The 24,793-nt window shown below is 42.3% G+C and overlaps 1 protein-coding gene across 2 annotated transcripts in view; it reads right to left on the minus strand.

The window, feature by feature from the left end:
• Window positions 1-24,793, minus strand: part of EPG5 (ectopic P-granules autophagy protein 5 homolog) — a 2,535,958-nt gene that overhangs the window by 1,311,786 nt on the left and 1,199,379 nt on the right. The gene's annotated exons all lie outside the window — the stretch shown is intronic.

The raw sequence follows: 24,793 nt of genomic DNA on the forward strand, positions 1-24,793 counted from the left end.
AGTGGGGGGATGGTGACAAAAGCCTTGGCGAGATCTAGACAGGCTGTGTGAACCACCTTACCCTCGTCTATGGCTCTGGGGACTGCTTCAAAGAAGTCTATCAGGTTTAGGAGACATGATCTGCCTTTTACAAACCCAAACTGGGTGGGGTCCAGAGTTTGGAAATTACCAATGTGTTTGTGTATATGATCCATGATGATACATTCCATGGCCTTGCAGACCAGGCTCATTAGGCTAATGGGGTGGTAGTTCCCGGGGTCCGAGGTGGCTCCCCTTTTGTGTAGTGGGATAACTGTTGCTGTGCGCCATTCAGTGGGCACAAAGCCTGAGGTGAGGCTATGATTGAACATGGTGCTTAGGTGGGGAGCCAGTTCATTCTGCAGTTCATGTAGAACGCAGCCTGGAATGTTGTCAGGTCCCATGGATGCTGTGGTCTTGGCTTTGAAGAGTGTTTTTTTTTACCTGTGCAGCTGTGATTACAGGAACTTTGCATTCTTCCAGTATCGAGATGGGCCCTTTAGGGGGTGAGAGGGGGAGTAAAGTTAGCACTGAACCTATCTGCCAGGATGTTGGCAATATCAGTTGGTTCTGTATATTTAGTGCCATTGTGCTGTAAAATCAGAGCAGATCTGAGTGTTGCCATTGAGATTCTTGACATAGCTATAGAATGCTTTGTGGTTGTCTTTGGAATCAGTGGCGATTTTTTTTTCCAAACTAGCTTTGGAGGATTTTATGAGGGATCTCAGCTTCTTACTGAGGCTGACCAGGGAGTTCCTCCAATCATGGGATTTTACTCTTTTTTGCAACAGTTTTTTCTTCTGTTGTAGAGTTTGTTTATGGCAGAGGACCACCAGATTGTCTTCCTTTTTCTGGAGGATAGCATCTTGGTTCTGTTAGGGATAGCATGATCTATGCACTTGTGCAAGTGTTTATAAAGTGCATTTGTGTAGGATTCAGCACTCTATTGTCCGTCTGCATGGGTGCTGTGAAGTTTGCCACTTCTGTCTTAAGGAGTGTGAAGCTGGCTTTGGAGAACTTTTTTACGGTGGTTTCCCTAATGGGGGAGGGGGCAGGAGTGGATGTCTAGGGTGATTAGCTTGTGGTCGGATCTGACCAAAGAGGAACTGACCTCTGGTGTGGAACACCGGTCGCCCATGTTGGTACTGACCAGGTCTAGGATATTGCTGACCCTGGTGGGGGTGTGGATAATTTGATCCAAGGCATTGGAATTTATGAATTCCAGAAAACGTTGAGCAAAAGAGTTGGTACATGAGTAGTTTTCCCAGTTAATGGTGGGGTAGTTGAAATCGCCCATTATTGGGGTGTTGGGTTGTACCCTAATATTTTCCAGTGTATCAATAAATGAGGAGTGGGAATCCTGGGGCACGGTGTGGGACCCCTGTAGCAAGTTATAACTTTGATTCTGGTCTTGCCCAGAGTTAGTTGCACTTGGATAATCTCGGATGCATTATGCTGAGCAACTAGCCTGGAGGTGTGGATATCGTTAATGAATATGGACACGCCTCTGCCTTTAGTGTTTCAGGCCAGGTTAGGTGGCCAAAAGGTGTGGTATGAATTACAGCCTGGTAATACAGGGGTGCTCTCTGCATCCTTGAACCAGGTCTCTGTCACTGCACAGATGTCGATGTTTTCCATTTTAAGGAGTGCCTCGAGTGAATGAATTTTGAGGTTTAGACTTCTAGCATTGAGTAGCATTACCCTCAGATTGTGCTTGCTCATACTCCCTGACTGCCAGTTTATTATTTAAACCTCCACCTCTTGGGTCTCTAAAAACCACATCCAGAACTCTAAATGTAAAAATATGAGTATCATCATTTTCACTTATATGTTGAGCTAAAGCATTCGTACAAATCCCCCTATGTATCTCTGATCTATGCTCCATCATTCTTTCCCTTAGTTTACGAGAGGACTTTCCTATATAAAATGCAGGACAAGTCCTACAAGTAGCCAAATAAATAATATTGTCAGTGTTACATGTGGCATAGCATCTAGCAGGATACGTCTTATTAGTACTAGGATGTATAAAATGTTCATCCCTATTTATATAAGCACAACTTGAACAGTTATAATAAGGGAAAGTCCCAATTCTACTTGATATTTTTCTTATTTGCTGATGAAAATCCTTATAACAAAGTCGCCTCTTTAAATTCGGGCAGTTCTTATATGAAAAATTAGGAAAACGATTGATATACTATACTGAGTTAGCTCAGGAAGAGTCAATAAAATACACCAATTATCCCTAATTATATCTTCTATTCTTCTGCTAGCCCTATTAAATGTTGTAACATACAACAACTTATTAGTCCTGTCCCTAGCAGTAGTAACCTGAAGGGATGTAGAAAGATAGGGTTTACATCTATCATTTCTTTCGGTTAGTACATCCTGGTAAACACTTTTTAATACGTATTCATCATAACCCTTTTCAATAAACTCCTCCATCAATTCTTTCAACTGAATAGATAAAAGGGTGTCATTAGTATTAAGTCAAGAAACTCGAGTAAATTGTGCTTTCACTATACTTTTAAATATAAATTGTGCATGCATAACATGCCTATTAAGATATTTATTCTTATGTAGTGTTTTTGTATATACAGTTGTATTTAATCCCTGTTCATTAACAAAGAGCTCAATATCTAAAAAATGTATCTTCAATTTCGAATAAGTCAACTTAAACTTTAAAAAAACTAGTGGTGCTGTTAATATAATCAATTAATTGTATTAATGGATGCTCATTACCACTCCATATAAGGAAAACATCATCCACAAACCTTCAAAAAAAATAATATACTAGAACCATATAAAGAATTATTAAAAATGTATTCATCTTCCCATTTTTTCAAGGCAAGATCTGCATATGTATTACCCATCGGTGTGCCCACAGCTACACTGTACTGACCATTCCTTCTCCATTCTTATACCCAAACTAGTCTCTTCTTTCCCCACCTTCAGAGCTCAACTCAAAAGACACCTTCATGAAAAATCTGACTGCAAATGCTTTTCCACTGGACACATAACCTAATTCCCTCCTCACCTGCATCACTTCTACTTTGACCCTTGGTTTTCAGCTGCTACATCTCTCATTTTTACTACTAAAATTAATTCCCATTTGATTTTCTACTCTGGTGATATTATTTACATATTGTATAAAATGTCTGTGGGGTTATCTACCTTCTGTGATTACTTTGTGTTTGTGAATTTATTCTACTTATTTTTTAATGTCTTCATGTGGGATGTGCCTGGAAATGGTCTATAGTGATCAGTGTACTACCCCAGTAAACAAATTAAAATAAATAGAAGAGCTCCTTTTAAAAACAGTGAGTTCTAACGATAAATAAACAGCCCTATGAATACATGCTGCTACAGTTTGAATTTACAGAATGCCAACTTTATAAAATTACTTCATCTTTCACATTTACTTGGGGTATGTTTTTCAGGCAGCAGGCTTTCTTACAGCTTTCATAATTTTTATTACTTTCAGAAACACAATATGGCTATTAGAATTTTTTTTATGGATAAGTACATGAATCAAACCACAAGATCCACTCTTCAGCAGCAAAGTAATGAAAAGAAGTATAAAAGGCAGGGAATATAAACATTTCAGAAGTTTAGAATACTAGCGTAGCGTGTTAGTCCAAGGTCATACAGACAATATGTCCATTAGCATTTTTCTTTATGGACAAGTACAAGGAACAAACCACAAGATTCATGCTTCAGTGACAAAGAAATTAAGAGATGTATAAAAGGCAGGCAATATACGCAGTTCTGAAGTTTACTATACCAGTGTATTCGTCTGAGATCATATTAGTACACTGACTTATTAAAGTATGGATCATATACTTTGGGACGGCGCAGTGGTAGCATTGTCGCTTCGCAGCAAGAGTTTGATTCTCGGCTGGGGTGCCTTGTGTGCGGAGTCTGCATGTCTTCCCTGCGTTTGTGTAGGTTTCCTCCAGTTGCTCCGGTTTCCTCCCACATTACAAAGACATACATCTGCAGCGTTTATCCCCGGGCCTCCACTGAAAATTGGCTTTGTTCCAAGTTGGACTTTCCCAGTTAACAAATGTTAAATAAATAAATAAATACTTTTATCTCCCATCCAAGTATCCAGTTTGCGTTAAACATTTCCAGTCATCTGAATCTCTTAAAGAGTTGGTAAGTTCCAAATTCTAGGAACAGTTTGCGATACAAAATGACATCTTAAAGTAGTTCTGTATAAAGGAATTATAAAGTTTAAATTCTTATATTTGTGAGTAGTAGAACTAGAGCACAAGTCCAGATTCAACACAGCCTGTGAGACGTTATACGCTCTACAGGTTAAATAGCCTTGCCTCTATACTATCTATAGTGCAAGAAATAGAGATTTAGCACACTATATCTGTTCCTATGGTGTAATTCTTTCATACTAGGACTATGTTTTATAAACCTTCTCTGAACGGATACAGCTGGAATAACTTGAGCACTACTCTACATACATAAAGTGGTACTGTACTTCAACAGTGGTCTATAAGTTTTATAAAGTTGGACCATGTTGTTTTCGTCTCTCATAGAGATGCACCTAAGAATCAGGCCGAGCTGTCACAAAGCCTTAGCCCTTATGTTGGTAATCTTTATTAAATGAAAATTTATTACAAAAAGTTACCCCAAGTCGTTGTATTCAGATACCACTTTCAAGGGAAAATAATTTATTATTAGAGGAAACATTACTGCCTTCTTACCAAAAACACATTTACTACTACTGAAAGATAAACCAATGTTCTGGTCCATTTCAGAGATATCATTCAAGTATTTTTTATGATAAAGTAATCTTCAGCAGTCATCAGCAAATCTGATTCGCCAGCAAACTTCACTTGTGGGAAGCGTAGCCATAAATAAACTGAGAAGAAAAGGGTCCAAAATGAAACCCTAAGGATATCCTATATTAATAGCATGTCAGCATGAAAAGAAAAGGGCCCAAAACAAGACCCTGAGGAACTCCTCTATTAATAGCTTGATAACTTGAAAAGAAAAGGGCCCAAAATAAAAACCTTGAGGAGCATATCTATTAATGGCTTGAGAACTATAAAACTGCCTTGAATGACTACACGTTGAGAATGTCCAGTTAGCCAAGTAGTCTATATACAGAAAAGTATAATAATACTGCAAGACTGCTGCACTGGGGATTGAGCAAATGCTGTAACAAAAAGACAGCTGAGAAGCACTGGAAATACGAGCCACAAATAATTAATGAAAATGAAGTTCTGGTCAGATATGTTAAGAAAATAGAAGCAAGAAAAACAGATACAACAGTAAAGAATAAATGGACAAAATCACTTAAATAGCTACACCTAGCAATTAGTGACCTGCGTACTTGAAAGACATGCATCATATAATGCCAGGAAATGGAGTCCAAAACTAGAACATTATGGCATAGAAGACATACTGATAGTTTCAATGGTGGAAGGAACAAAAGGACTAATGAAACAGGAATTTTCAAGCATAATTAACTATGCTAATGATGAATGTTACTCTTTATGTATACAAGAACTACAGAAGGAGGCATTTCTGAGTACATTGCAAGTGCTAAGAAGAGCACTCTTGGAAAACGTCAAAGATTCAAGCAATACTAATTTTATGAACTTTAATTGTAGCTTGACCTGGGGCCCTTTCCTGTCATACTGATAGACACAAACATTTGGAGAAATTAGAGAGAGAAACACTATCAAAAAACAGCAGAATAAAGTTAAACCTTTAAACACAACTTGCAAGCCAAGTGAAAAAGCCACACGTAAAAAAAAGTTTCAAAAGCACGAAGATGCCAAAATGCAATGATGATTTGACAGAAGGAAGGGAATCACTAACAAATACTAGTTTTACCCTCAAAATAAGGCTGCAAAAATTAGAAAATGAAAAGCTCTGATGTGAATATTCAAAGCTATAAGAACAGCAATGAAACAATGCAGATTAATAGCTTCAGGATTGTTCTAAACAAGCCTGGAAGCACCTCTTTGCATGATGATGTCGCAAACAAGATCAGGTGAGAAGGGGAAGTATGCATTATGGGAGAGAAGGGAGGGGCGTTTAAGCCTGTGAGTCTCCAGTGTACTGAATGACTGCTTCCTGTGGCTTTCTTTCCTACTGAACAGACTGAATCATGTAAGATGCATGGTTTAACAATGTACGCAATTAAAGGATGGATAGGCTACAACAAACCCTCCTGTTGTCTATCCTTGCTGTGATGCTCTAGCTTATGCCGGACACTGTGATGTAGACCCCCAAGTGAGGAACTCTTGATAATGGCCACTTTTAATTTGGAAAGCAGTTCAAAGACTTTTCTCTTCTGTGACAATGGACTGAATGGTTGAATCCCTGACAGATGTAACAATTTCGAACTGGTGGCCAGGATGACAAACCAACTTCTGAATCTATAGAACTATTTTACTGTATGTGTCAAAACATCTTCAAGCACGGACTCTCATATTTTTGTTGCATACTGGAAGAAAGGATGAACACTATCAATAACACATCAAGGAGGGTTATTGATGCTGGATCGTAAACCTACTGACAGGCTACACCACAATATCAGTTACACACAAAAAAAGTAACAAGTGTGACCAGACAACTATTGAGTGTTTACAAATACCTTAGTAGTTACCTACCAGCAGAAAATAACTGAGATAACTGAGGGGCTGCTGTAATGCTTGCTAGGCTACGCCATTATACAGCAACTACAGCATGTTGCTTAGAACGTTTAGCTAAACCATATAGCAGCTTGCACGTAGGTCGGCTCCTGAATAGTCTCACAAATGCAATTTAAATGAAACTATTTGTGAAAAAAAGTTGAAAATATATTGCAAAGATCTGTTTTGTTTATGAGGGGGAAGCCCCAGCAGCAATACATTACAATCATCTCTGAGGTCAGTACACCCTGCATCTACTGATGAATGTCTGGACAGCTATCACACAGCTGGTGGGCACCAACAAAGGTCATATTACAAAACTGTTTCAAGAAACTAGCCAAATTTCCCTGTAGATATACAAACACATATACACACAAGCACGGGCACATAAAACATTTTACATATTCTAGGGAACAAGTCCTTAATGCTCGTTCTAAGACCAAGAACACTGCATCAACAGGCCCAAACAATATCCTATAATGCCTTCTAAATAGCAAGAAACATGACCTATCAGGGCCTCTGTAATTAATATTTTAACTGTAGCCTCCAAACAGGCTTCATGGCTCATGAATGGAGAAAGGCAACAGTCATCCCTCTCCACAAAGGTGGGCCATCTACAGACCCTGGAAACTACAGACCCATAAGTCTCACTAGTCTTACATGTAAAGCCATGGAAAGAATCATTATGGAGATGATCAACAGAGATATAGTGAACCTCCCGACACTGGACTCAACCCAGTTTGGTTGTGTCAAGGGCAGAGTATGCCTACTCAACCTGGTGGACTTCTTTGAGAAGGTCACCAAAGCAATGGACGAGGGCAAAATCATTCACACTGCCTGCCATGACCTAGCCAAGGCATATGACACAATACCCCACTCAGGCATTGTTGACAAACTCAAGAGGTTAGGTACAAACCCATATGTCACCCAGTAAAGAGCCAACTGGCTCAAAGAAAGGACCCAGGAAGTTAGAACTGGGGGGTCCACAGCTACAAAGAGGCCAGTCACAAGTGGAGTCCCTTAGGGATCAGTCCTTGGACTGTTCCTTTTTGGCATTTACATCTCAGAAGTCGAGGCCAATGTTAGTGGTCTCTGGATGACTAAATTTGCAGATGATTGCAAATTAGGAGCTATCACTGAATCCCACACTGACACAAATGTTCTCCTGGAGAGGCTGACAGATAAACAACTGGTGTCAGAGCCATGGACTAAAATTAAATGCCAAGAAATGCACAACAGTATCCTTTGGGAAGTCCTCCATCCCTGGTAACTATCATATTAACAACACATCCTTTAGAAATAACACAGTAGTCGGGGACTTAGGGACACAAACAGATAGTAATCTAGCCTCTGATCATCACATGTCTACAGTAGTGTGGTGAGGAAATCATTCTGTGCTGCGCAACTGATAAACAACAGTATGACATCTAGGTCCATGGAAGTCACTGCTCTACTGTATTCAACATTCATCAGACCTATCATGGAAAACCAAGTAAGGAGGTTTACACAAAAAAACTGAATTAATTGTAACCAGAAAAATTGTCTTCCATGAATGAAATTTCAAATCCAGTGAAAATGCAGGTGGGGGGGGGGGGGTCAAAGCTTGAAGTAGGATAGTAATATCCCAAAAAGGCACCAGGTCTGTAATTGGTGGCCTTAGAAGGAAAGTTCCCTTAAGAAAAGTTTTCAAAATCTTTAAAAACTCTCTAGCAATATTATTTTGTCCTAAGTGAAAATTAGAAATAGCACTTACTTGTACTTTGACTGTTGAAAAACTACAACCACTGTGGAAGAGTTCTGACAAAAATTCCAAACTAGAGGCAACAGGTGTTGAGAAGGGGTCTAAGCCCTTCGATAGAGCCCAAATGGAGAACCTTTTCCATTTACTACTGTAGATCATCTTTCTGGACTGTTTCTGAGAAACTAAAATAATAAAAATGACTGATGCAGGTAGCCTGGCATTGCTGGCTATGGTCAAAACAGATGAAAGCAAGTGGTCAGTTTCATGGATTTCTGGACTGGAGGAGGCAGTCAGGATGGGTGACTCAAAAGATTTGGATATGGATCCATGGAGGATGCACTAGATGATACCACAGGAACAGGAACCAGACTTGCTGGTGCCAAAAGGAAACAATGAGGATCACTTTGGTCTTGTATTTTCTCGCTATCTGAATAAACTTGGTTACCAGGGGAATAGGAGGAAAGGCATACAGGAGACCCAGGGGCCAAATGTGGGCCTTAGCCTCCCTTGGTGACTGTCCCTATGGAGGGATAAGGGCAAAGTAACTGCTGCTTTTGTTGCTTAGGAATGAAGTGAAGAATTCACAGCAAGGTTGGCTCCAATACCTGAAATTTTGTGCTGCCACTGAATGGTTGAAGGTCCATATGTGAGGCATCAGAATTGTTTGGCTCAGCTTTTCCACTAATACATTGGATGTCCCTAGGATATGCATTGATATCTGAAATCAATACGAAAATTTTGCCCACTACCACACTCTCATGGTTTCCTGAAAAAGATAAGAATGGTTATGTTCTGTTTGTTGATGTGCCGGACCACAACCAAGTTGTCTGTCTGTATGGAAATCACACCCTTGAAGAGGGAGCCCTGAAACTTCTGTAATTCTAGGACTGCTCTCATCTCCAAGAGACTGATGTGAAGACTGGCCTCTAGATATGACTTAGAACCTTGAACTTTCCTCCCTTTGAAATGCCCCACCCCACCCCAAAAGGGAGCCATCTGTGGTTATCTTTGCTAGTGACTGAGATGGGCAAAAGGATGGTCCTCCATTAATGATGGGGAGGTTAGCCACCACCTGATGTGATCCTTGCAAACCTGAGTGATACAAATCTTGGCATGGACAGGATGAGTGTTCTGTGCCCACTGTATGGACAGAGTCCACTGAAATACCATGTGGTATCTGGTTACAGGGACTAGCATAATGGTTGAAGCCATTAAACCAATTAGTCTGTGACTGGGTATCACTTCTGTGTCACTGTTAGACAGAGGCACAGTATACTAACCTCGAAAAAGGGCATAGCAAAATTAATTTAAAATGGGTGGCGAAAGCCAAACACACTGGCTAGGCTTATAAATGCCCTAGGGCAGATAGCCTAGTATGAACCTATGAACCTAAGAACTACTCTCATCTGCTGGAATGAATGTTGTATTACCCGAGTAGCAATTAGTCCATGGGGAAAGCACCCTGGAGATTGGTATCTTGGCTTTTTGTAACAACATGTCTCAGTGATATTCTACCTGTTGGGTTGGAAAGAGCCAACTCTTGGATTGGTTGACCGTAATTTCCAGGTTCAGCATTAAATTGAGAAGAAGGTCCAGGTGTTAAAGAAGTAAATCTCTGGATAAAGCAGTGAGGAGCCAATCATCTAGCTATGGGAAAACCTGGATCCCTAACAGGCACAGGTGCATTACCACTACTGCGTAAACACCCTGGGGATGTAGTGAGACCAAAAGGCAGTACTTTAAACTGAGAATCAGTGGCTCACAGTCAGAAACCAAAACATATCCTTGATTTCTTCTCTATCTTTATATGATATTAGGCATCTTGAAGGTTCACTGAGCACTTCCAATCATCCTTCCTCAAAATGAGGTAGTGGGGACTGAAGAGTGACCATCTGGAATTTTGTTTGTGCTATAAATAGATTTAAATGACTCAAATCCAAAATTGGTCTATGGTCCCGTTTTCTTTAGTACTAAAAAGATCCTGGTGTAGACTCTGCACTCTAACTGATCTTGGGGGACCTGTTGGATGACTCTTTTTTTTCAAGCAGCTTGGAGACTTCTGCTACTGCTGTCAATTTCCAGTGACTGGGTAGGATGTCAGGAACCTTTCTCTTTTTTGTTGGTGGATAAGAAAAGGGAATTGAATAGCCTTTTGTTATTGTCCTCAGCACCCACGAATCTGATGTGATGTTCTGCCAGGTTTGCGGGTGCAGGGATAAGCACCCACCAACCAAATGCCTCCAGAGAACGACAACTGATCAACCTTTCAGTAGTACTGGAAGGGTTTTTCGGTAAAAGGACCTTGAAAACCCTGATTATGCAGCCCACCTCTGCCTCTGGGGTGATGTCCATTTGAGTTACCTCCCCCTCTGCTATGAAGAGGTCCAGTCACAGCAGATTCATGGTAATAACCAGTGATTTCCTGAACCACATCTTCTTGCTAACCCTCTGACTCAAGAAAAAGATCCTGTGAGTAGTGAGAAAATGGATTTTCAGTGCAGAGAGGATTTTACCATCCTGTTGACTCCTGGTCAGCATATCTTTCACTTGTGGTCCAAATAGTGTGGAATAAACAAAAGGATATTAATAAAGGATGTCCTGAAGCCTTCAGTGAAATTGCAAAGGTGCATCCAGACATGCTGGTACATTGTGAAGACTGTATTCACTGCCCTAGATATGCCATCAGCTGTACTGGATAGGAGACACATGGAGACATTCAAAGGAGACTGAAGGGTAAACAGTCGAGAGTCCTCAGTCTTTTGAACATCCGTAGGCAGCTTACCCGAGAGTGACTTGATGAGTTATTTGGTCAAGTCCCTTTGGAAATATGTAATGTGGGCTAAATAGTTCAGCACTCTGGGGGCAAATTTCGCTGAAGTGTATGCCTGTTTCCCAACCCTGTCCAATGCCCTGGATTCTATATTAGGAGAATGGACAGAGAAAGTTTCTTCAGACAGTTCCTTCTTTGTGACCACCACTACAAACATGGCTTCTACTGGTGGATCTTTGCAAAAGTGTTTCCTGTCCTCGAGAGCTACCAATATCTTATTTGGCTTCTTTGGGATAGGTTCTACCATGTCAGGTTCCTTCTATTCACATAGGTCTACCAGGTCTATCAGAGGGTCTACAGGTGGTATGACCCTGAATGCAGATGAGCTGGTACAAAAAAGCTTCAAAGAATACAGATTCCTCCGGTGAGGGATCATCAGTGGACCAGCTCCCTTGTTGCTTTTGAGGGTTTCTTCAGACGACATCTTCCAAGAGGGATCAAGGGGAGACCTCACCTTCATCCAAATCCACATCTTCAGTGACCGACTCCACAGAGGAGTCCAAGTGCTTCCGTTTGCATGTCTGTTTACTATGACCTTCTCTTGGGGGATGATCAGAAGGATCCAAATCAGACAGAGAACTTACTTACCTCTAAGCCTGTTGGTACTGGCTATCCCTGCCAACCAGAATCACTGGAAGGAAAAACAGTATTCCCCTTGAGATCAGGATGGAGCAAAGATCAAGGATAGTGCCTTTTCCTTTGGTCCAGCCAAAACCCTCTTGAAGGCCTTGAAAGCCAAAGCTGCAGTCGGTGCTGAAGGAAGTCTCCATCCAGCTTATGGAGAAGCAAACTTCTCGGCTTTGACAGATGTTGACCCTGAAACCAACCTTGGGCCTGAGCTGTCAACAGCCAGGCCCCATGGAGCCTGGCTGTCAACAGCCAAGCTCCAAGGGGAAGAGAGATGGCTCTGAAAGCTGGGTCTATATTACGTGATCGAATGCTTAGGTGATCGAACACCTAAACATTGACCACATAATATCGAAAGCAAAAAATAGCAAACGGCCAGTTTATCGCAGGAAAAGATTTCCCTTGGCCATTCGCTGGGATTTTGACATTTTCTCCACTGTGGAGTGATCGCGGAGTTGGTATATTTAGTTAGGGGGGTATGGGGGGCACAGCCCCCCCCCCACCAGGGGTGATTTGGCTATAAAGATAATTTTTTTTTTGTGGCCGACGGTAATGTTTCCTGGCAGCGTTCAATGTTTTGCAGTTCAATATTACATGGTCGATGTTTAGGAAGAATTCGATCACGTAATGTAGACCCCTGAAATCTTTGGAGTTGACCTTTGTGTCCAAACCCCAGTGTCGATGCTTTGGCTCTGAGACTAGTCTCTATAAGAAATCCTGTGAGTCAAGATGGTCAGGGATGTAGCAGAGTCAAAGTCACTTGGGTTGTCGGTCTGGCAAAGACACACCAGTAGAGCTTGGATCCACTGGAATGGATCCCAAAGAGCAGGCCAGTACCAGAAATAACATGGGAGAAGTTGTTCGACCCATTCCTGCTGTGTGAAGTGGATGGCAACAACAGAACCTTAAGCTGACTCTGCATTCTCAGAAACTTCATCAACATTCTGTCAGTCCTGACCTCTGTAAGGCTTCTGGATGACTAAGCCAATCTCAAGGAGGATGCCGCAGTAGGTGGTCAAGGGAATCTCTTCTTTTGCAAAACAGGTGAGTGTAACTTGAGGCTTACTGGTTCTGGTGAGAAATGGAACCCAAGTGAGGGAGATCTGACCCAAGCAGTCAGTGAATTTGACTTCAGAGGTATCTCTGGATCCAGACCCAAAGGAATTGTTGGATCTGGGGGACCATTTTTGGGGGTTGTCTGATTTCTTTTCCTCTACAATTTTTTGGGACTTATTTCTCTCTTTCTCCTTTGGTTTTGGCTTGTCCATTTTCTTTGATGGAGACTCTGATGTAGCAAGTGCTGAAGGGAGAGCAGACCCTGTCTGAGAGGGAAGTATACCTTTCAAAAGAAGTTTTCTTAACTAGTTTGGATGGCTCTGGAGCCAAAAGAATCACAGGCCTCACAACATACCTCCAAGTGGGCAGCACCCAAGCAATATATACACACAAAGTGTGGGTCCTTTGCCAGGATCTTATGCCCACAGGCTGTATACTTTTTAAAACCTTGTACTTTATCTGATATACAATAAGCAAGATTATTAAGGATCCTGCCATAAGCACTAAAGAACTAACAACAATTGCTATTAAGGACCCGGCTACAAGCATTACATTAATAACAATGAACAAAGTACAGTTTTGTACCTACCATAAATGTAGATGTTCGAGTGTATTCACTGCTGCAGTCATTACACTTGGGTTATCCTGCCATCAGGCGGTCCCGCAGTCGGCCAGAGTTCCAAAGTCTTGGTCCGGCGTCGGTTGCGGTCGCCTCTTCCCTGACGTTAGTGCGCCAGGGGTATATAAGATGCAGCTGACACCATTTTCTTCAGTTTTTCTTGCCCCAGATGTCAGGTGCCCCCAAATAGGTAGGCAATACATATTGCTAATAACACATACATCAAAAATAAGAAACAATACCTTTAGCTACAAGCAAATACACCACATAGGTTATATAGGATAGAGAGGTATAGATAAGTCCCAGCTAAGAAAGTGGGGTTGGAGGGAGGGTAACCTGGACTACACCAGTGAATACACTCGAACATCTACATTTATGGTAGGTACAAAACTGTACTATGCTCATAGTGTTTCACTGCTGCAGTCATTACACTTGGGTTGAATCCCAAAGCTGAGGTTGGGTGGTTGGGTCTATATAGGATTAGGAGTGGCTATGAGGCCCTGCAGAACTGCAGTGGCAAAGCCAGCTCTGGATTTGGAGTATAGAGGTAAGTGATAATGCTTGGTAAAAGTGTGCACTGAGCTCCAAGTTGCAGCTTCCAAAATATCCTTGGTTGGTACTCCTCTAAGAAAGGTTGCTGAAGTGGCTGCCGCCGTGGTGGAATGAGGCCTAATGTTACTAGGCACAGTTTTTCCATGTTGTGTGTAGCAGAAAATGATACAGTGTCCTATCCACTTTGAAATGGTCTGTTTTGAAATAGCCTTTCCCTGTGATCCTGCAGCATATGATACAAACAGTTGCTCAGTTTTCCAGAAAGCTTTTGTTTTGTCCAAGTAGAAACGTAACTGCCTGTGTATGTCCAATGAGTGAAGAAGTCTCTCCCCTTTATTCTGGGGATTTGGATAAAAAGTTGGCAAGTGAATGGTTTGGTTAAGAGCCACACTGGATACCACCTTTGGCATAAATGTAGGGTTTGTTCTTAAGGAAACTCTGTCTTGATGAAAAATGATGAAAGGTTCCACTGCCATTAGTGCCTGTAACTCTGAGACTCTTCGTGCTGAAGTTATGGCCAGCTGCAGAGCAGTTTTCCATGACAAAAATTTAAATTCTGCTGAAATGGCTGGCTCAAAAGGTGGTAAAGTAAGTTTTTCCAAAACAAAGTTGAGGTTCCAAGTTGGTGTTGGTGCTCTCCGGGGTGGTCTTATGTCTTTAGCCCCTCTGAGGTGTTGTCTTAGTAATGGGTGAGAAAATATAGGAGGATCCGTGTTATAATGAGCTGAAATAGCAGAGGCGTGGATCTTAATAGATGAAAAGGAAAGGCCTTTGTCCAGCATCTCAGTTAAGTATTGTAATATCTGAGGAATATTTGGGACAAGAGGGTCAAGACCTTGAGCCTGGTTCCAGGCGCAGAATCTTTTCCACTTTTCTGAATAAGATTTCCTGGTGCTGGGCCTCCTGGCCTCCAAAATGACATCCATAACAGCTTTAGAGAGGAGTGTTGACTGTTTGGTTAAGTAATCTGCCATGCAGCCAGATTTAAGGTTTTGAGCTGGCTGTGCAGGATCTGATTGTTTTGCTGAGTCAGAAGATGAGGTATTTGAGGTAAAATCCATGCTGGGCCTTGGGCCATGTTCCTTAATAGTGGATACCAGTGCTGGCGTGGCCAGTCCGGAGCAATCAGGATAATTTGTGGCCTCTCTATTCTGGCTTTTAGGAGTACCTTTGCAAGGAGAGGCAGTGGTGGGAAGGCATAAACTTTAGTGTTTTCCAACACTTGATAGGTTAGTGCTGTGTTCCACAAAGTCATTGCTTGTCTGCGTAGGGGGTAGGAATGTGTGCCCCCTTGCTTGTTTATGTACCACATAACTGTGGTGTTGTCCGTCTTTAGTAGCAATTGTCCTGGATGCAGAAGGTCCTTGAAAGCTGTCAGGGCATTTTGTACAGCTAGCATCTCGTTTTGATTGATGTGGAGATGCATTTGGTCTGTGGTGCACTTGCCCTGGATACATTGTCCTGTCATGTGTGCTCCCCAAGCGTAATCCGATGTATCTGTTGTTATTGTCTGCCTGGCTGTGGGTAAAGGAAAAGGCTGTCCCTTGTTGTGGTGACATGCCTATGCCCACCATTGAAACTCCTGTTGAAGGCAGGGAATGAGTGGTATCATTGCTTCCAAACTGTGGCAGTGTTGAGTCCATACACTTTTCAGATACCATTGTAACTTCCTCATATGCAGTCTGGCATATGGAATTAGTAGGATGCAAGATGCCATGAACCCCAAGGCCTGCAGAATTTTTCTTGCAGGGAGTTGGGTCTTTGTTGCCATCAAATGAAAATACTGAGTCAGTTGCCTTTGCTTGTCTGGCGTGAGACAAGCCGTCTGGGCAGTTGTATTTAAGCTTGCACCCAGGAATATTACCTCTTGTGAGGGCACTTGTTTTGACTTCTTTTCGTTTACTGTGTACCCTAGGCCCATTAGTAATCTTTTTACAAATGCCAGATCATCATCATCATCATCGTCCCCCTTTTTCCCATTTACATGGGGTCAGGGTATCGTATTAACTGTCGCCAACTCTCTTGATTCAGTGCCACTCTCCTGCCTTCTTCAACACTCACGCCTGACTGTCGCAGATCTTCTTTCACACAATCCATCCACCTCTTTGCTGGACGCCCTCGCTTCCTCTTACCTTCTTCCTGTCTGTCCCAAATCTCCCTCACCAGATTGTCTTCTGCTTTTCTACACATGTGCCCATACCATCATAATCTGTTCTCTTTGATCTTTTCTGCAATTGGAGCTACTTTGGCTTCTGCTCTTATGTCCTCATTTCTTCACCTGTCCCGCAGCGTGCATCCTACCACCTTTCTCAGGCACTTCAGTTGTAAAAATGCCAGATGTTGTAGTAGAATGTCCTTGCTCTCTGCTTGAATACGGCAGTCATCCAAGTAAGGATATATTTGAATTCCTTTTTGTCTGCAAAATGCAATTACTTGTGCCAGGCACTTTGTGAAGACCCTGGGCGCAGTAGATAATCCAAAGGGCAGTGCAGAGAATTGGTAATGCTTTGTGCCAGCTATGAATCTGAGGTATCTTCTGCAATTTTGTCTGATTCGGACATGCAGGTATGCCTCTTTGAGGTCCAAAGTAACAAGCCAAGCCTTCTTGCCCAGCATGGGAAGAAGTTGCTGTAGTGTCAACATTTTGAATTTTGGTATATCCAGGTATGTGTTCAGAATCGATAGTTCCAGTATGGGTCTCCAGCTTTGTCCTTTCTGGGGCCCAAAAAAAGTCTTGAATAAAAATCTTGTCCTTGTTCCTGTTCTGGTACTTTTTGAACAGCTCTCATGTCCATGAGAGCTGTAATTTGCTTTTGTGCCTCTGCCCACTGATTTTGAGGCAGGTTTGGCATTCCTTTTGGCCTTGGTAGTGTGTGAAAATGGAACCTGTAACCTTGAGACACAATATTCAGTATCCATTTGTCTTGGGTGATTATATGCCAGTTTTATTGAAAAAGTGCTAGTTTCCCCCCTAAGGGAGCTGCCAAAAGGTGAGGGTTTGGCATTTGAAAGGGGAAGTCATTGAGACTGTTTCCTGTATGGCTGTGACTTGTCTTCACCTCCTTTTTGGGTTGAAGCACCCCACTGACGAGGTCTGTAAGAGCCTTGGGGCTGAGATCTGCCTCTTGGGCGCCTGTATCTGCCTCTTTGTGGTCTTGTCTGACACTGGAAAGGACCAATTTTTAGAAGGCCAATTTCTGCTAAATCTAGGAGGCTGTACCTGTATGAAATCCTTTACTGTCTGCATAGATTTTGCTTTATCCTCCATTTTCTTTAATACCTCTTCAGCCTTAACACCAAGCAAGATATCATGCTGTAAAGGAGCATCCAATAATTTTGCCTTAACATGATCAGGTAAACTTTGTTCTTTTAACCATGCATGTCTTCTTATCACAGATCCTGTAACTGCGGCTCTACAAGATGCCTCTAATGAATCAAAACCACAATGCAGAGTATGTTTTCCCACTTGTTCAGCTGCATGCAATAAGTCCTGCATTTCCTTATGTTCAGGACCTTCTAAGCTTGTAGGCATTTTTTGTTTTAGCAAAGACATTAAATATTGTTGGTATTTAAGCATGTGGAACTGGCAATTTAAAGCCCTTATTGCTAGTTTTGCAGAAGTGTAAACTTTCTTCCCCCCCATCTATCCAATGCTCTGGAATCCCTGTCAGAGGGAACTGGGTTTTTTTGCAGTGGAAGCCTTTACCCCTTTGGGACTCTGGGAAATAGTTTCTGGGTCTGCAGCAGGGTTTTTGTAAAGACATTTGTGAGAGTCAGGGACTCTGTAGTACCTGTCTGGCTTGACTGGAGCTGGGGGCAAAGAATCAGGGGTTAAATTACATTCAGATAACACATCATCCACAATATCCAACACAGGCGGAATAGCCAGGGGCCTGTGCTGAGGCAATAACAGAAAATCTCTGAGCCTTTTCTTGGATTCTGAATAATCCTGGCTCTCCAAATGGAAATAGTTTCCCCAAAAGAGTAATCCTCAGGAGGAGAGGCTGAAGATATAGATTCTTCAGCATCAGTGTCCTCATAGGGGGTAAAGAATATCCGTGGTCTGAAGAGGAATCAGAGGAAATGGAAACCTGGTCAGAGGAATCATAATCTGTATCCTGCCTAGGCCTTTTATCAGGAGGGAGATGGGAACCCCTGATCAGAGTAATTAGGTCTTCGGCCATTTTGAGCATCTGTTTCTTACGCATGGAAGCCTGTCCAGGAGAATGCTGTACTTGTTTCTTGGACTTTAATGGAGTTTTTGACTTGGCTGTTGTTTTGATTATAAGCTGTGAATGTCTGAAGACACCCTCAGAAGCCAATGCCTGCTCAGCGGCTCCGGACTCATCTGAGGGAATAGTTTCCATAGGCCCAATACCTTGAGTTTTCAGAGGCCTAGATGTCTCCACGTGGGAGTCGGAGGCGGCCTGTGGCTCTGAGGCAGCGGGAGTCAGGGGCTGCGAAAGCACCTCACTGAGCACCGGCGAACTGGCGACTGGCCTGGAAGAGGCTTCGTCGTTGGTTTTGGACCTCGGTTGCCTGTCCTTATCCTTATCTTTGCGTTTTTTGTGTATTCCGGTCATCGGTTGTTCCGACGGCATGGTATAATTGAACCTTCGGCCAAAATAATGGTGTGCAAAATCAAACCGACGTTTAAAAGTGCATTTGTTAAATCTAGCACAAAACCGACAACTAGTGACGTCGTGGCCTGGGCCTAGGCATGGAATACAGTAAGAATGGAAATCCTTATGAGGTACTTGCTTCCCACAAGAAATACAATTATTAACTTTTATTGACATCGGTCTGAGGCAAGAAAAAGTTTCCCCAATGGGGTACTTAGCTTTATTGAAGACTTCGGTTCTGAAATTCGAATTCAAAAATCTCAGGAGTCGGCCGACCGGCACTTGCGAACTGCTTTTGCTTCGGGCACCGCGCGGCAAGAAAGTCTGAAGAAAATGGCGTCAGCTGCATCTTATATACCCCTGGTGCACTGACGTCAGGGAAGAGGCGACCGCAACCAACGCCGGACCAAGACTTTTGGTACTCTGGCCAACTGCGGGACCGCCTGACAGCAGGATAACCCAAGTGTAATGACTGCAGCAGTGAAACACGATGAACATCAGGTAATAATAATAATAGTAGTAATACTGACATGATCCAAACCTACTATCCTAAACCAGTAATCATTAAAGAAATAAGTCACAGATAACCACACACACATACACTATAATTCTACAAATGCTATGCTAGACTCCTCCTCCGCCTCTTCTTCTCTTTCAGCTGTTCCTGTTAGGGGTCGCCACAGCGGATCATCTATGTAAATCTATGTATCTATCTAAATACTATGCTAGACTAATGTACCAAAAAGCTAAGTAATTCTCTAAATTAGGAAAGAGTAAGAGAGGAGGTATCAATATCTAATTATACTAGAAAAACTAATAATGCAAATAATAATAAAAAAAATGTAAAATGGTAGCAACCTTATCAGTAGAACAGGAGCCCTTGGAATAATAATCTGTACAATGGTAGCAACCTTATCATTAGAAGAGGAGCCCCTGGAAACATGATTGAATGCTTCAGGAGGCAAACGAGATTTGAGGTAACTTAGTGGACAGGAGGGATTTATGGGTAGGGCAGGAGTAATAACCACAGATCCCCAGCTTTAGAAAAAGGCATCCAAGTCAGGTCTGATTGGATCTTACAACCCAAATGTTGAATCAGATGAAAACAGACATCTGACGAAAAGTTTTGAGCAGTTTTTGGTGATCACAAATGTAATGCATTTGTTTACATTTATGATCACTTGGTATAGATGTCTTTAATTTAGATGATAGGAATTACCTATGAACTTTTTCAATGTGTTTTCTGTTGATCAAAGTTTATCGATGACTAAAAAAAAATAGAATCATATATACTGCAAAATATGACTATTGACTGGCAAACAACAGAAGTACAGTTGTGTACACTTACCATAAATGTAGATGTTCGAGTGTATTCACTGTTGCAGTCAATACATTTGGGTAATCTGCTGGCAGGTTGCCCTCAGTCAGCCTGAATAACAAAGTCTTGGGTCCTGCGTCGGTTGCTGTCCCTTCTTCCATGACGTCAGGTCGTCAGGGGTATAAAACATGCAGCTGACGCCATTTTCATCAGTTTTTTTTCCCAGATGTCAGGTGCCCCCCAAATGGTGAACAATACATATATATATATATATATATATATATATATATATATATATATACATGTAATTTAGAACACAAAAATATACTTCCAAATAAAAGCAAATATACCAAAAAAGCTTTTGAGCATAGTAAAATAAAGAAGAGGTATAATAAGAGAGAAATAGGGGGCTGGCGGGTGGGTAACCAGGACTGCAACAGTGAATACACTCAAACATCTACATTTATGGTAAGTGTACACAACTGTACTATGTTCTTCGTGTTTCACTGTTGCAGTCATTACATTTGGGTAGAATCCCAAAGCTATGGATGGGAGGATGGAATTATGCAGCATTAGGAGCAGCTATAAGGCCCTGCAGGACAGCAGTGGCAAAGCCTGCTCTGGATTTAGAGAAGAGAGGTAAATGGTAATGTTTGGTGAATGTATGAACTGAGCTCCAAGTAGCAGCTTCTAGAATGTCTCTGGTAGGAACCCCTCGGAGAAAGGCTGCAGAAGTAGATGCAGCCCTGGTGGAATGGGATCTGATCTCCTTGGGGACAGGTTTACCATGGTGCATGTAGCAGAAACGAATACAATGGCTTATCCATTTTGAAATAGTCTGCTTTGAAATAGCCTTCCCCTCTGCCCCTGCAGCAAATGCCACCAGTAGTTGCTCAGATTTTCTTAGAGATTTTGTCCTGTTTAAGTAGAACCTTAGTTGTCTGTGTACATCCAATGAATGCAGAATCTGCTCCCCCTTGTTCTGTGGATTTGTGAAAAAAGTTGGCAGATGAATGGTCTGATTAAGAGCCACACTAGATACCACTTTAGGCATAAAGGATGGATTGGTCCTGAGAGCCACCCTGTCCGGGTAAAAGATAATGAAAGGTTCCACTGCCATGAGAGCCTGTAGTTCTGAAATCCTTCTAGCTGAAGTGACTGCTAAAAGGAAAGCTGTCTTTCAAGAGAGAAATGTTATGTCTGCAGTAGCAGCTGGTTCAAAAGGAGGTAGGGTGAGTTTTTCCAGCACAAAATTGAGGTCCCATGCAGGCGTTGGTGCTCTCCTGGGAGGTCTTAAATTTTTGGCCCCTCTGAGGTACTGCTTTAGCTGGGGATGAGAAAAGAGAGGAGGCTCTGTGTTGTAATGAGCCGAAATGGCCGAGGCGTGGATTTTTATAGAAGAAAAAGATAGGCCCTTGTGAAGCATCTCAGTTAAATATTGCAGAATCTGAGGAATATTGGGCATTGCTGTGTTTATTCCTTGTGCTTGGTTCCAGGCACAGAATCTTTTCCATTTATCAGCATAGGATTTTCTAGTACCAGGCCTTCTAGCCTCCAAAATGACATCCATCACAGGTTTACTGAGAGATGTAACTGGTGAAATTAGTTGATTAGCCATGCTGCAAGATTCAGAGTTTGGAGCTGTGTGTGCAGAATTTGATAGTTCTGCTGAGACAGTAGATAAGGTGTCTGAGGAAGGGACCAAGGAGGAAGGTGTGACATATTTCGTAGGAGCGGGTACAAATGTTGGCGAGGCTAGTCTGGAGCAATCAGAATCATTTTTGGTTTTTCCTGTCTGACTTTTAGTAATACCTTAGGAAGCAGAGGCAGAGGGGGAAAAGCAAAGCTGAAGGATAGAGCATCCACTTTCCAAGCTTTTTTGTGATGGATTCTTGTGCAGAATTTGTCCAACTGATAGTTTTGGGGAGAGGCAAAATTATCTATGTCTGGGCTCCCCCATTTTCGTGTCAACATGCTGAAGATTTGTGGATCCAGTATCCATTTGTGTGGGTCCATATGACTTCTGCTTAGTTCGTCTGCCAGAGTACTTTGCTTTCCTGGCAGGAATTGTGCTTGTAAATGTATTTGGCAAGTCAAGGCTGTGTTCCACAAAGCCATGGCTAGTCTGAAAAGGGGGTAGGAATGGATACCCCCCTGCTTGTTTATGTACCACATGACTGTGGTGTTGTCCGTCTTTATCAGTAGTTACCCTGGACGAAGAAAGTCCTTGAAGGCTGTCAGAGCATTCTGTACAGCTAGCATCTCTTTCTGGTTGATATGCAGGTGCATTTGATTTCGGCTCCATTCGCCCTGAATGCATCTCCCTGCCAGATGCGCCCCCCCCCCCCTCAAGCATAATCTGATGTGCCTGTAGTCAGGGTTTGGGTGGCAGGGGGTAGAATGAATGACAGTCCATTGTTTTGGTGACAGGCCTCTGCCCACCATAGGAACTCTTGCTGCAAGCAAGGAATGATAGAAATCATTGTTTCCAGGCTGTGACAATGTTGACTCCATAAGCTTTTTAGGTACCACTGAAGTTTCCTCACATGCAGTCTTGCACATGGAATTAGTATACTGCAGGAAGCCATGAACCCGAAGGCCTGCAGAATTTGTCTTGCAGATAGCTGGGTTTTTCTGGCCACTTTTTTGAAGTAAGTCATCAATTGGATTTGTTTTTCTGCCGTGATGTAAGTCATCTGGGCAGTTGTATTCAAGCTTGCACCCAGGAAAGTAATTATTTGAGAGGGTACTAGTTGTGATTTCTTTTTGTTTAAGGTGTACCCTGGGCAACTTAGAAGCCTTTTTACAAATGCCAGATGCTGTAGAAGAGTGTCCTTGTTTTCTGCCTGAATTAGACAATCGTCCAGGTAAGGATACATTTGAATGTTTCTTTGTCTGCAAAATGCAATTACTGGTGCCAGGCACTTTGTGAAGACCCTGGGCGCAGTAGATAAGCCAAAGGGCAGTGCAGAGAACTGGTAATGCAAATAGCCTGCTTTGAAGCGGAGGTATCTTCTGCAAGATTCCCTGATTGGGATATGCAGGTAAGCTTCTTTCATGTCTAGAGTTACCAGCCAGGCATCCTTGCCTAGCATAGGCAGTAACTGTTGTAGAGTCAGCATCTTGAATTTTGGAATGTCTAGGAATGTATTTAGAATGGATAAGTCCAGAATTGGATGCCATGATTTGCCTTTTCTGGGTACCAGGAAAAGTCTTAAATAAAAACCTTGTCCCTTTTCTGGTACTGGTTGAATAGCCCCCATATTCATGAGGGACATAAATTGTTTCTGGGCCTCTGCCCACTGATTTGGAGGCAGATCCTGCCATCCGTTTGGAATTGGCAACGTGTGGAAATGAAATCTGTATCCCTGGGATACTATATTTAAAATCCACTTGTCCTGGGTAATTAGATGCCAATTTTGTGCACGAAGTGCCAGTTTTCCCCCCAAAGGGGCTGCCAAAAGATAAGTGCTTGGTGATGGCAGAAGAAAGTCATTGAGACTGTTTACCATAGGGAGGTGCCTTGCTACTTCCAGATTTGGAGGTGGAGGCACCCCACTGTTTTGTTCTGTAAGTTCCTTGTGACTGAAACCTGGAGCCTTTGGAGTGTCTGGGTCTGACCTGAGCAGCTCTGGTGGGTACTGGAAAGGACCAATTCTTAGTAGGCCAGTGCCTACTGAACCTGGGTGGCTGCACTTGTAGGAAATCCTTTACAGTTTGCATAGATTTAGCTTTGTCTTCCATCTTTTTCAAAACTTCTTCTGCCTTATTACCAAATAGACTGTCCTGTTGTAAAGGAGCATCCAGCAATTTTGCTTTAACATGATCAGGCAGATTTTGCTCCTTGAGCCAAGCATGCCTTCTTATCACAGATCCAGTTACAGCAGCCCTGCAGGAGGCCTCCAAAGAATCAAAACCACATTGCAAAGTATGCTTTCCAACTTGTTCAGCTTAATGTAATAAATCCTGTAACTCTTTATTTTCCACACAGTCAGAAATCAACATAATTTTCTGTTTAAGTAAGCCCATGACATGCTGCTGATATTTAAGCATATGAAATTGACAGTTTAAAGCCCTGTTTGCCAAGGTTGCAGACATGGAATCCCTCTTACCTCATCAATCCAGCGCCCTGGAGTCTCTATCAGAAGGGGTAGGATTTTTAGCAGTAGAAGCCTTAACACCCGTGGGACCCTGAGAAATGGTTTCAGGGTCAGCAGTAGGGTTTTTAAAAAGGAATTTGTGGGAGTCAGGAACCCTGTAATAACTGTCTGGCTTACTAGGAGCCGGAGGCAGGTAATCAGGAACCATGCTGGATTCTGAGAAAACATCATCAACAATGTCTAGAAGAGGAGGTATAGCCAAGGCCTATGCTGAGGAAGAAGAAGGAAATCCCTAAGCCTCTTTTTAGATTCTGAAAAATTCTGACTCTCCCAGTGAAAATGTTCCCTTAAGGTATGCAAAGTTTCTCCAAAAGAAAAATCCTCAGGAGGAGAAGCAGAAGGGATGGATTCTTCTGCATCAGAGTCCTCATAAGGTGGAATAGATAATTCCTGATCAGAAGAGGAATCAGAAAAAATGGAAACCTGATCTGATGATTCATAATCAGTGCCTTGTCTAGGCCTCTTAGCAGGAGGGGGATGGGAACCCCTGATCAAGGTAATTGAATCCTCAGCCATTTTGATAACTTGTTTTTTAGGCATAGGAGCCTGTGCAAGTGGCCCAAGCATCTGTTTTTTAGACACAGAAGTTGA

The sequence above is a fragment of the Protopterus annectens genome, chromosome 1.part1, assembly GCF_019279795.1.
Source record: "Protopterus annectens isolate FY-2018-M chromosome 1.part1, PAN1.0, whole genome shotgun sequence".
NCBI lineage: Eukaryota > Metazoa > Chordata > Ceratodontiformes > Protopteridae > Protopterus > Protopterus annectens.